The sequence below is a fragment of the Macaca fascicularis genome, chromosome 7 (assembly GCF_037993035.2).
Source record: "Macaca fascicularis isolate 582-1 chromosome 7, T2T-MFA8v1.1".
NCBI classification, from domain to species: Eukaryota; Metazoa; Chordata; class Mammalia; order Primates; family Cercopithecidae; genus Macaca; species Macaca fascicularis.
The window spans coordinates 46,448,030-46,460,835 of record NC_088381.1 but is presented as its reverse complement, the minus strand read 5'-3'; the positions used below and the strand labels follow the sequence as shown (position 1 = coordinate 46,460,835).

Here is a 12,806-nt window from a genome sequence, read left to right as displayed (position 1 = left end):
AAGATCTATTACTTAGAGTTTAATCTGTTCTCCGTGTTGGAGAAGCGAGAGGGAGGGGGAAAGAAGACTACAACTTTAATCACAGGCCCGACTCTATGTGTCAAGCTGCTCTCGGGTGTGTTAGTAAAATGATGTCGGATCACAGGCTTCCCAGACAGCTCTGCACACTGCGGCTTTATCTGCCGAGCCGTAAATTAGCACACCTACTTTACGCTCTTCAGGTAAAACCAGTAATTTAACTGACAAATACACACACGCACACATGCACACAGAGCATGTCGGGGAGAGCTCAGGAGAGGGGGCTGCCCCCCTTGAGCAAGAAATAGCTAAAAATGAGCAAAGCGGGATGAAAATGACACCTCGGCTGTGCCTCCTGTCATTAGCGCCTGGGCTCCTGGTGCCAACCCCGCAGCCAGCCCACCTTCCTTTCTACCTGCCTCAGTGCCTCCCCGACCCCCACCACCCCTATTCGCCATGAACCGTAAATTACATGCTGACACCTTTAATTTGTGCAAAGTATGCCTGGCTGCGCCTGGCACCAGCAGCCGGCTGCTATAATAAGGTCAATCTATATTCATTGTCGCAGCACTTGATGTGCCAGATAACACAGGGAGGGAGCGCGGTGGTGGCTTCTCCGGGCTGGGGGGTGAGGTGGGGGTGCCCACTGCCTCTCATCGCGGCCTGGCACCAGTTGGCTCATCACTTATGCATGGCATGAGCGATGTTATGATTGAGCTAATCACCATCAGTTATTCATCCGATGGCTGCCTAGAGACGACAGTAGCACACGCCTGCCTGCCCAAGCCAGAGAGGGAGGCCCCTGTCCACTCAATGCCACAGAAAGACCGCCCAGGGGGTCTGATTGTCCTTTCTGAGGAGTGGCCCCAGGAAGGGAATAGCCCAGGATTATAGACTCCTAGGCTTGAGGAGGAGAAGCTGCTGAGGATGCCCTGTGGGCAGGCAGGGTCATTGATGTGATGTCTCTGGATCCTAGGGCCCAGCCAGGGATGGACATCTCACTGATATGTCACATGGCAGAAGCCAGGCTTTGCCATGTGCGTTCTGGGTTCTAACCCCACTCTTCCACCTCCAAGTCGTAAGAGCTTAGTCAAGTCACTTAACCTTTCTGGGCCGCAGTTTGTCAACAGCATAACAGGGAAACAACTCTATTCCTGGCAGGAAGAGTGTACAGATGCAAACTATGGAATGTGTCTGACATAGCAGGCACTCAGTCAATGGCAGCTGCTGGTATCAGAGCCCTAGCGGATCTATCACATGCCTGATTGGGTGAATGTCTGCTTTCAATGGGGAATGCAGATTCAAAAGGCTCATAAGGAATGAGGCTCGGACCAACAGGTGAGCCCATTTGAGACAATACCCCCTGATATAAGGTTATGTTGAGACAGGTCTCAGCTTCTGACGTGTTTGAGTAAGAGGAGACCCAAGAAGCATCGAATCCGTGGTTAAGGCAGGCCAGAGGCAGGCACAAACCAAGTTCTCAGCCTCGAGCAGGCTGGAGGCAAAAAAAATGAAGCTTAGTGGCCCCAGCTTACACAGCTGAAGGGACTTGGAGATTGTTCAGCCCAACCCTTCATGCGAGAGATCGGGCAACAGAGGCAGAGAGGGAATTGGCTGGTCCAAGGTGGTCCAGCCAGTGTGGGGCAGAACTGGGGTCCCGGCCTGGGCTTCTGACTTCATAGCTCTTCCTGCTGCTCTACAAGACAACCCCAAAGAGGAGCAGAGGACCATCAGACTTTGAGGGGATGCCCTTGGGATTATCTGAGACTCTTCTCTTCCTGGACGCTCAGTCAGGGGTGCACAACGCATGCTCCTAGCTCTGTCCATAGTCCTGTAGGCAGTGGGAGGGACGGGTCAAACTCTCAGCCTTCAGTGGATCCTCAGCTTCCTTAGCTGCACAATGGAGCCAAGAGCATCTGCTCCTAGGAGCTAATGAGAAGATTAAGTGAGACCACCTGGGCAGACCGGATGAATACTCTTTTCACTTCCAGCCAACAAGCTTAGAGTCTAAAGAAGGTAGCCAGGCTGACGGCAGCCTAAGAGGTTACCTAAATCCAGCCATGCAAAAGCAGCCAAGTTGAACAGTTAATTATGCAGCCTGAAAACAGACTCAGCAAACACCTCACTGTCCCGGCAACCTGCTGGCTCTTCCACTGCCACACCTTTGTCCACTCTATGCCCTCGCCCAGGAAGGCCCTGCCTATCCTCAGAGCTCCCCAAATGCAGCTCATCCTCCCAGGTCCTGCTCAGATCTGCTTCCTCCAGGAAGCCTCTTCTCTCTCCTGGGCCTCAGTGATGCCCTCCCCTACCTGCAGCCCCCACCCCTTCCTGACGGAACGTGGGGCTCCCTCTCTAACCACAAGTGATTAGGCCCCACATGAGAAGCACTGGGCGAATGAGCCATTATTTTAGAGCTAAGCAGGCTTAGGCCTCTCTGGGTTTGTACTGCTGAGCCACAGAATGGACAGGCAAAGGTGGCGTGGTGTGTTCTCGGCGACCCCAGGCATCACATTCCAGGGCAAAGTTTCCAGCAATGTTTGGGCTCTGAAGGGACCATAAGGGCCAGGCCAATGGGCGTCTCTATGGAAACTGGTGCCTCTAGGCTGAATTTCCCCCATCTCTCTGGCATTTGTTTAAAGAAATGCAAATGTTCTCGCCAACCTGGGCTTGTGCCCTGAGGTGTCTTCCCATTGCAAGAAGGTAATGACCCTGTCCCACCTCTGCCCAGTCCCTCTCTGCTCCTGCCCCCCAAGGCCAGCTCAGGGCTGGTGGTTTTGTGCATCTTCCTATGTAACACAATTACCCACACACCTGTGCTGAGGGCGCCTGCCAAGCCACAGCACGGTGTCCAGTGCTCAATCGCCCTCGAAATGTGTTTCATCTCTTACCTGCAAAACTTGGACAGCGTGGAGGGCGGGGCCTCCCACCACAAGTGAGGCCATCAGCCTCCCACTACCAACTGGTGGGTCTGCCCGGCTGGGCACTCCACGCCCATCAGCCCAGGCACAGCCAGAAAGCTCCTGCAAGTCCAGGGCTGAGCCCACACCCCTCATCCTGTAGCATCCTATCACCCACTCAAAAGTGACCATGACACCATTTCGCTTCTGAGGAACTTGAAACCACAGAGGTGAGGAATCTAAGCCTCCCACAGAAACTGAGACCTCCAGCCTCCAGGAACAGCACCCCCTCTCTGTGCTGGAGACTCAGACCCTGTCATGACAAGCAGCCCATATCCTCAGCCTCTGTTTTGAACTCTCCCTAACTGACACCCGGCTGCCCCCAACACACCAGTTCCCCGTTTCCTCTCCCACGCCCCCACAGACCCTGGGATTGCCTTTCCCAAAACATTTGCCCTCCCTTTCCTTTTCAAAGTGCCATCCTCTCTGAATCCATGTCCGTAGACTTTACCTCTCACCACTGCCCCAACGGGTTGCACCTCACATTCATCACAGACTTAACTGACACATCTGCCCTGTCTTCCTCCCCACCCCCATCCTACCATCAGTTTTAGTGACTTCAACATCCACTTTGCAGATCCACCCAACACCGGGGCCTCTCTCTTCCTCTACCAGAATGGTCCAACCATTTGTCACCCTCCTCCCCACCTACTCCCACGGGCATCACATTTGGTACCATCATGAAAACGGCACCATCCACACAATCTCCACTTCAAGCATCCCACCGGGCGACCACCTGTCATCCTTGCAGATGACAAGCGATCCCTCTGCCTCGCCAAGCCCTCCCACCCCTCACCCTCCTCTGTCACCACCATCAGCCCTCTGCCATCACATCCATCTTTCATCTTCTTTTCTCCCCTTACTTCTTCATACTTAAAGATCATGCTCAACCTGGGTTAAATCCAACTACCCACCTACTCAATGCCTGCGCCCACACAGCAAAATAAAGGTAGAGAAAACACAAACTGGCTTCCTCTAAATTCATAGCCTGCAATCTCAACTGGGCCCTAGTGTTGTTCCACAGCACTGCTACAGTGTCTTGCACTTCCCTCTTCTCCAGAGCAACTGTCTCAGCCTTTCCCCTCTCCGCACACCTCTCACTACCCCCAGCCTCGCTTGCCTCATGCTTTGCTCAGGAAATAGCATCAATCAGAAAAGTCATCTTCCCATCGTGAAACCTGGCAGCCTCCCGCCTGCTCCTGTGGATGAAGGCCACTGCTCTGCCCAAGGCCAATCCCTCCATGTGGGTCTTGGATCCCACTTCTGTCATCTGAACCATAGATACCTCCTCTTTCTGCACATCACCTCCTCTTTCTCCATTAGGTCATCCATAGCAGGTTGCCCCAGGATCTCCCATGATAAATGAACAGCTCCATGGGGCTCCACTTCTCTCTCCAGCTTCCATCTCAATGTTCTGCTCCCCTTCACTGCAAAAAGTGTTTAAAAAATCGTCTGCACCTCCTGCCTCCACTTTCTTAGTGGGCATTCTGTCCCCATGGCTTAGCTGACTCAGCCTTCATCATGTCACCACTGACCCCTAAGAGTCCAGTTCACTTCCTTTTCCTTTCACTTGACCTTTCAGCAGTGATTGATTCAAGAGCTCTTCCCACTTCCTATAATGCTTTGTACTTGGCCTCCACTGCTCCTTCTCCTGGCGTTCTTCCTACTCCCTGTCTACTTCTCAGTCTGTTTGGCCAACTCTGCCCCATGTCCCAGCCTCTATGTACAGGATAATCTCAGGGTGAATCCCTGGGCCTCTTTCTTTTCTTCTTTCCCAATGGTCCCAAGATAACTTCATCCCATCCAATTGCATCAAATACCAGGTCTCTGTCATTGACTCCACGCCTCCATCTCCAGTCTTGGCCACCTCTTGGAACTCCGAGGGTGTGTATTCAACTGCAGGAGAATGACTAGGAGCCATCTCAAAATTATACATATGGTTAAAATCACACTCAGCTTTTCCTGCAAACTTGCTCCTCTTCCTTGCTCCCTAGACTTCCCACCTCTGTCAACGACACCACCACCCACTCAGGTACTTAAGCAAAATATCCCAGAGTTAGTTCGAATTCCCCTCCTTATCCCCCACACCCAAGCGATCAGCAAGTCCCTGACCATCCCACCCCCAACACACGTCCCAGTCTGTCCACATTCCTCCTTCTCCCCATGGCCATCCCAATCTGGGCCAGCACTGCCTCACTGCTGGACTAAAGTCTCTCTCCTGGGCATCAGTGATGCCCTCCCCTACCTGCAGCCCCCACCCCTTCCTGACCGAATGTGGGGCTCCCTCTCTAACCACAAGTGATTAGGCCCCACATTAGAAGCACTGGGTGAGTGAGCCATTATTTTAGAGCTAAGCAGCCTTAGGCCTCTCCGGGTGTATACTGCTCATCTGCAAAATGGACAGGCAAAGGTGGTGTGGTGTGTTCTCAGTGACCCCAGGCATCACATTTCCGGGCAAAGTTTCCAGCAATGTTTGGGCTCTGAAGGGACCATAAGGGCCAGGCCAATGGGCATCTCTATAGAAACTGGTGCCTCTAGGCTGAAGAAGGGTGGACCCCCCAGGCCAGGCCCCTGCCTTCACTCTTGCCTTCCGAATGCACTCACCACGAGTCAGCCAGGGTCAGCTTTGTACAGTGGAAATCAGGCCATGCCACTTTCCTGCTTAAAACCCTCCAGTGGCTTCCACCACCTTTTGAATGGAATGGAAACTTCTTATCCCACACAGGGCCCCCAGCGCCTACTCCCCTCCTGCTCCACCATCCATGTTGTGGTTTCTACCCTCCTGCTCACAGGGCAGCATTCCAGACAGGAAGACTGGGAAGGGAAAAGGGCAAAGTGGGACCTGCCGGGGAGTTTGTCCGTTTTCATCACAATAGTAATAACTTCTCTGGGATCCCTATCCAGGAGACATCTGCTTATAGCTCACTGGTGAGACCACATCACATGGACACCCATGGCTTTAGGAGAATTTGGGAAATAGAGTTTATTTGTTCGTTCATTTTAGAGATGGGATCTCTGTCTGTTGCCCAGTTTGGAGTGCAGTGGCACAATCATAGCTCACTGCAGTCTTGAACTCTTGGGCTTGATCTATTCTCCTGTCTCAGCCTTCTCAATATCTGGGACTACAGGCATGCACCACCACACCTGGCTAATTATTTTAAATTTTTCATGGAGACAGTGTCTCGCTATGTTGCCCAGGCTGGTCTCAAATCCCTGGTCTCAAGCAATTCTCTTGCTTGGCCTCCCAAAGCTCTGGATTATTGTTTATTTTTTTAAGAGCTGCCTGTTGCTGCCCTGAATAAAACTGGAGTCACCTAGCAAGGCAGAAATGGAGAATAGAGTGACTGCTCCACCAGTGCCATCCAGACAGACTGAAAATTCCATGAGGTGGGGCCATGCCTTCTCTTCTGGGTCAGGCTCAGATTTTGGAATCCTGTGCTCAGTAAACAGCTACTGAGGAGCTTTTCCTTGCCAAACCCCTTGCATGGCCCAGCATTAAAGAGATGAACCAGACACCTTTCTTACCCTGTAGAGGCTAAGGCTGGGAGAGAGGCTGCCCAACAAACTGTGGCATGTCAGGCTCTGCACAGGTGGACACAGAAGGAGCCCTAAAGGCACAGAAATGCATCCTGCATCCTCCCAGATCCATGCATCCTTCTTAAGAGAGAGGAGGCAGCTCCACAGAGAGGGGCCTTGATGTGTAAGCAGGAAACAGAGAAGGCAGGAGGAGCAATATGGTGATGAGGGTGGCATGGCCCAAGGCATGAAGATACATACACGCACGCCCTGTTTGGGAACTCATGAGCAGTGGGGCAGAGTTGCAGCCTAAGAGGAGGAGAGGTGAGGAGGGGAGGGCAGCTCAGGTAGGAGAGAAGAAAACCCAACTGTGAAGGGCCTCAGAGGTCACACCAAGAAGTTGACATTTTCCTGTAGCAGTCATCAAAGGTTTGTCAGCTGAACAGCAATAAGATCAGATTTGTGAGCTTTTCTGTTTTTGCTTTGTTTTGTTTTGTTTTTGAGGCAGGGTCTCGCTGTGTCACCCAAGCTGGAATGCAGTGTCACAATCACAGCTCACTGCAACCTCAACAATCCAGGCTCAAGCAATCCTCCCACCTCAGCCTCCCAATCCTCCCACCTCAGCTAGGACTACAGGCACATGCCATTGTGCCCAGCTAATTTTTTTCTATTTTTTGTAAAGATGGAGTCTCACTATGTTGCTCAGGCTGGAAGATTTGGGTTTTAGAAAGGACATTCTGGCAGCAATGAGTGAAGTGGGTCAAGAGATGAAGGCAGGGCCACCACGTAGGAGGACAATAAAGCAATCCTGGTGAGAAATCATGAAGGCCTGAATTAATGGAGAGGGAGAAGAGATGGATCCTGAAGACAGAGTGAGAGAGTACAGAACCACCAGGAAAGATCAGGCACTGGCCTTTCCCTCTCCTTGGAGCTCTACCCCCGCCCCCGAGTCCTACCTCTTCTATGCTTCTCTGTCAACAGGTTCTTTTTCGTTATGCAACGGACCAGACTGAGTGACGCTACATTTTTTGGGTGACTGTCTCTCTCCTCTCTGGCTGTGAGGCCAGAGCATGTCTGATTTCTCATCACTGCACCCAGTTCCAGTTCCAGCACCCTGCCCATCATTGCTGATGCATGGTAGAAACACAGTGCACGTTCACAGGAAGGATGAACCATGCAATGGCGATGATGCAGCAGGAGAAGGGGTAAATGCCATTCTCAGAGCTCAGATTGTATCCTACAGGGGCCAGGAAGACATAGGGAGTTTTAAGTATAGAGGGACATGGTCAGCCCTGTGTTTGAGATTAATCCATCTGGCAGCTGTGGAAGATGTATTTGAATAGGGCAAGACTAAGAGAAAGGGGGACCAGTCCACAGCTGGTTCTAACACTCCAAGCAAGGGAGGATGAGACCTGAATTTGGAAAGAGGAAAAGGAATAGAAAAGAAGGATCCGCCTGAGAAGTAGCAAGGAGGTGGGACTGGTGAGGTCTGATGATAAACTAGAGGATGGCCAATTGATTGGTGGCTTAGGCAACCGAGTCTGTGATGTCATTTGCTGAGACTGGGCAGTGGGTCGGGGGAGGTGCCATAATGAGCTCCACTTGGGACATGTTGAGGCTAAGATAACTGTGGAGCATTCTAGAGAGAAATGCAATAGGCTGTATATGTGAGACTGAAGGTCAGGGTGGAGCCTAAGACTAGAGGTAGAGACTTGGAAGTCATCGGCTTCGAGAGGCAGTGACTACAGTGACATAGAAGACCGGGAGTCACCTGGAAAGGCGCTGTCAAGTGAGAAAAACAGTAACTCAAGGAGAGCTATTAAAAGTGCCCACATTTGAGGGTCTACAGAGGGACAGGACCCTTCGAAGAGACAGAGGAGAAAAAGAAACAGGGGGAAACCAGGACAGAGTGGTGGTGTCCCAGGTGCCGGTGAAGAAGTTCAGGAAGGATGAATGGTCAACAGGTTCAAAATCAGTAGCAAGTAAGAGACTTAAAGGTCTCTGCTGGATTTGGCAACATGAAGGTCACTGGTGACCTTTGCCAAAACAGTTTCCATGATGCTGGGAGTGGAGTCATGTTGCTTCAGGCTGAGGAATATGTCAGGAGTAAGCAAGTAGAGGCAGCTCAGTTAGTTAATGGCTTTGTTACAGCTGATATTCCACCTTCTTCCAAAAAAGAGCCATTGCCCAACTGTATTACAAAGATCAAATAACAACATAGTTAAAGAACCTAGAACAGTGCCAGGCATACAGTGTTACCCAACACACGTTAGGTATATTTACTTCTTCTTTTTTTTTTTTTTTTTGACAGTCTTTCTCTGTCACCCAGGCTGGAGTGCAGTGTGTGATCTCGGCTCACTGCAACCTCCATCTCCTGGGTTCAAGCGATTCTTCTGCCTCAGCCTCCCAAGTAGCTGGGATTACAGGCGCCCACCACCACACCCAACTAAATTTTATAGTTTTAGTAGAGAAGGGGTTTCACCATCTTGGCCAGGCTGATCTCAAACTCCTCACCTCATGATCCACCCGCCTCGGCCTCCCAAAGTGCTGGGATTACAGGCGTGAGCCACTGCACCTGGCCAGGTATATTTGCTTCTTATATTAATAGGCATATATCCAATAAAGCTGTTAAAATAGAAAATTAAAAACCATGTACAGATATAGACCTGAAAGAATTCAACGTTGGGATTCGAACACCCATATTCCCAGCAGAATTATTCACAATAGCCAAGAGGTGAAAGTAACCCAGATGTCTATTGATGGATCAATGGATAAAGAAAATGTGGTATGTACATACAATGAAATATTACTTAGCCTTTTAAAAGAAAGGAGGGGCCAGGCACGGTGGCTCATGCCTGTAATCCCAACACTTTGGAAGGCCAAGGTGGGTGGATCACTTGAAGTCAGGAATTCGAGACCAGCCTGGTCAACTCCTGAAACCCCATCTCTACTAAAATTACAAAAAATAAATTAGCCGAGAGTGGTGGAGCCTGCCTGTAATCCCAGCTACTCAGGTGGCTGAGGCGGGAGAATTGCTCAAGCTCGGGGCAGGCGGGAGGTTGCAGTGAGCTGAGATCACATCACTGCACTCCATCCTGGGTGACAGAGTGAGACTGTGTCTCAAATAAATAAATAAAAGGAAAGGAATTCTGGTACATGCTACAACATGGTGAACCTTAAGGATGTTATGCTAAGTGTAATTAACCAGTCACAAAAGGACAAACACTGTAGGGTTCCACGTACAGAGGTGCCTAGAGAAGTCAAATTCACAGAGACAGAAAGTAGAATGGTGATTGCCAGGGGCTGAGGGGAGGAGGTAATGGGAAATTATTGTTTAATAGGTATAGAGTTTCAGTTTGGGAAGATAAAAAAAATGTTCTGAAGATGGATGGTGGTGACGCTGCACAGCAATATAAATGCATTTAACATTGCTGAACTATACACTTAAAATAGTTTTAAAAAAGCTTTATGCTATGTATATTTTACCACAATAAAAAAATAGACATATACAAAGAAAAAGAAAAATTATGTATTATAATGTGGGCTAATACAATCGCTTGGATGAAGCACTTCATTTTGTCTGAGCTTTCTGGGAGTGGTGGCAGGCATCTGTAATCCCAGCTACTTGGGAGGTTGAGGCAGAAGAATCCCTTGAACCCGGGAGGCAGAGGTTGCAGTGAACCGAGATCGTGCCATTGCACTCCAGCTTGGCAACAGAGCAAGACTCCGTCTCAAAAAAATAAAATAAAATAAATAGGTTTTACGCTATGCATATTTTACCACAATAAAAAATTGACATGTACAAAGAAAAAGAAAAATATATATTACAATGTGGCTAATACAGTGGCTAGGATGGAGCACTTCATTTTGTCTGCTCTTTCTGGTAATCAAGCTATGAAGGGAAATGTTTGAGTCTGGATGTTTAACAAAAGGAAAAATATTGTTGTTTCCAGAGATCTCAGTGTCCAGCCCATCCCCAACCCTGGCCAGGACTCAATTATAGCAGGCATTTGCCTTAATGATCCTTATACAAGAGGGACTAGATAGCATGCCGGACAATGCAAAAATCAACAGTTGTCTCACAGACTGCAAAGGCACATTCATGACATAACCATTTGTGGTGGTGGTTCTGGAAGGAATGTGAGAGAAAATCAATGGAACCTAACTTGAGAGCCTTTCTGGTGGGAAAATGAGGGCTCGAGATAAAGATTTCCAGGAGGGAACTTGGAATTCCCAAAACACATATTCACTTAGTGGTGCCTGTAGGGTTTCCCAAGAGAGGTGTCCTACAGATTGGGCTAAAGATGAGGGTCCGGATGTCATCAGTACAGAGATGGTCACTGTAGCCAGAGGTGAGAGTGTAGAGCCCCACGTGGTGCTGCTTCATAGACATCCCCATTTCCAAGGGCCCACCCGAGGACTGCAGAGCAGGCAGTAGCTAGGTATTTTTAGTGGCCATACAGGAGTGAGAACTCAGATCTTTTGACTCACTGTCAAGTATACTGACCATTGTCCTGGGCACTTCTCTGTTCAGGAGAAAGAACACAGTGCTGGTCATCAGGAGGCCTGGTGGGAATCTCATGGACACCACCTCTAGCTTTGTGGCTTTGGATAAGTTACACAGTCTCTTGCAAACTCAGGTTCTTCATCTATGGACGGTAATAACAATTTAACAGTTCCTTCCCTGCTCTCCTTACAAGGTTATCGGGAGCAGAAGGGTAGCTTGAGAGGACTTTAGCCTGTGCCCACCTCCTGTCTCCCTTACAATTTCAAACAGACATCAGTCCAAGTGCAAACACTGGGCTCACTGTATAAGAGCTGCTCCAGAAAGCCCCCAGCCTCCTTTCCTATTCGCTGACCTCAGATCCACTAGTGGATATTCTCAACCTGCCCCTTGCTGGGAGATCAATTATGATGAACCATGTGATAGCAGAATGCCACCTTCAAACTGCTGACACACATGGGCGATTGTCACCCTGTGCCTCAGAGTCTGTTCCAGCTCTCAGGGCAACAGGGATGTCCTTTGCCAAGCCAGGAAACTTGAGAGGATTTTGTCTACAGTTCCAATATGCTGCATTTGATGAACCTGTGGGTATTTCAGGTGAAGAGATCTTGGTGGTAGTTGCACGTGGAGGCCTGAAATCCCCAGTAGGTCTAGGAAAGAGAGAGAAATTTGATAAGCAACAATATAGAGGTGGAAATGGAAGCCATCAGTGGGACCCTTTCCAAAGAAGTTTGAAAATAAAAGTGCAAATGATTTTAATAATGAGATAGCTATTGGGCATCAAGAAGGAGCTGGGGGAAAATTCAGACTTGGCGTTTTCTATGAAAGCTAGAATTGGCACCACACCCAGTCACCCAAGCCTGGCCTGGGTTGCACCCTCTCCACGCGTGGCTCAGGGTGCTTGACATAGGAGAGTCTGCAGAGAGCAGCCTTGCATTAGATAGGAGGGACTTGCTGGCCAGACTCTTTCAGACACATTGTCTCTTAAAACCTCAGCCTGGATGGCTATGCTCAGCAATCATGTGTTTAAAAAGCAATAAGACTAAATGCTTTCCCGTTTCCCCTTTGAGAGACCATGTATGATAAATGATAGGCAATTTCATGGTTGGAGTTTCAATTTCCGAAAATATTAGTGCTATTCCCCAAGCTCCACTTCCGAGATAAATTCTTTTTGGCAGCCTCCTCCGTTGTCTCCTAATTCCCTGATTCTGAATATATTTGGAGGTTTGGTGCAAATTTCACCAGCTCAGTCCCAGCATCTACCTGTCTGGTCTGCTTTGGAAAGGGTGTCACCCACCTTCTACTCTTTCAGGTTCTTTTTATATTTGTTACAAGTCCATGGTTATTTATTAGGTACCTGCTGTGTGCTGCCACCTCCACGCAAAGTATTATGGTGGGTGTAGGGAGCTATAATCAATCATTCAATCAACAAATATTTGTCATGCATCCAGGCCCTTCAAGCTCAAAACCACAATTCTACAGAGCCTCTCTAATACTTCCTGCTTGCTTCACACTGTCTCCATTTCACAATAGGGAGAACTGAGGTTCAGAGCTAACCTAGTAACATCAGAGTGGACTAGAGTGATCAGTGGCAAGGTAGGAGAGGGTGATCATTGTGTGGGCACCTATAATAGGTCAGGCACTGGGTTGAATGCTTGTCAACCCTCTGCACTGGAGTCTAAGCTATTTGTCTTCACAAAACTCAAGGTAGGTGTTATTATGACCATTTTACGGATGTGGGAACCAAGGCTTAAAAAGGCTAAGCAGTCTGCACACGAATTCCCATTCCACTGGACAACACTGCTTCTCCT

At 49.3% G+C, this 12,806-nt stretch overlaps 2 long non-coding RNA genes across 5 annotated transcripts in view; both read right to left on the bottom strand.

Annotated features, from left to right (window-relative positions):
* LOC107130244 (uncharacterized) overlaps positions 1-12,806 on the bottom strand; it is a 100,854-nt gene that overhangs the window by 30,576 nt on the left and 57,472 nt on the right. The window contains exon 2 of the long non-coding RNA XR_006699327.1: positions 4,281-4,289. This is a non-coding gene — a long non-coding RNA (uncharacterized lncRNA). The remainder of the gene's footprint in view (positions 1-4,280; positions 4,290-12,806) is intronic.
* Positions 9,944-12,806, bottom strand: part of LOC135971835 (uncharacterized) — a 45,547-nt gene continuing 42,684 nt past the window's right edge. For 2 of the 4 annotated variants that reach the window (XR_012416268.1, XR_010588136.2), the window contains exon 2: positions 9,944-11,645. This is a non-coding gene — a long non-coding RNA (uncharacterized lncRNA). The remainder of the gene's footprint in view (positions 11,646-12,806) is intronic. The other 2 variants (XR_012416269.1, XR_010588135.1) reach the window with 2 other exon arrangements.